Consider the following 248-nt stretch of genomic DNA (forward strand, 5'->3'; position numbering starts at 1 on the left):
CGGTCTTTGCAAAGTGATGTGTCCTCGCCAGCTGTTTGCTCAAGACATACCTGGAGGTGCTGCTTCACTTCGTTCGTCCTCTGTTGTGTATCTTCAACCTTTTCCTCGAGTTTTCTCAATCACGTGTCTTCAGCAGCAGGATTCGTGCTTTTGTGACTGTGATTCACTCAGCGGAGAACACACCAGTCGGGAATTTTCTCATCGTTTCTGTTCTTGAGAAATCTCTCGCGGCTTTGATGGTCGCCTTC

This window comes from Penaeus monodon, chromosome 19, assembly GCF_015228065.2.
Source record: "Penaeus monodon isolate SGIC_2016 chromosome 19, NSTDA_Pmon_1, whole genome shotgun sequence".
Taxonomy (NCBI): Eukaryota; Metazoa; Arthropoda; class Malacostraca; order Decapoda; family Penaeidae; genus Penaeus; species Penaeus monodon.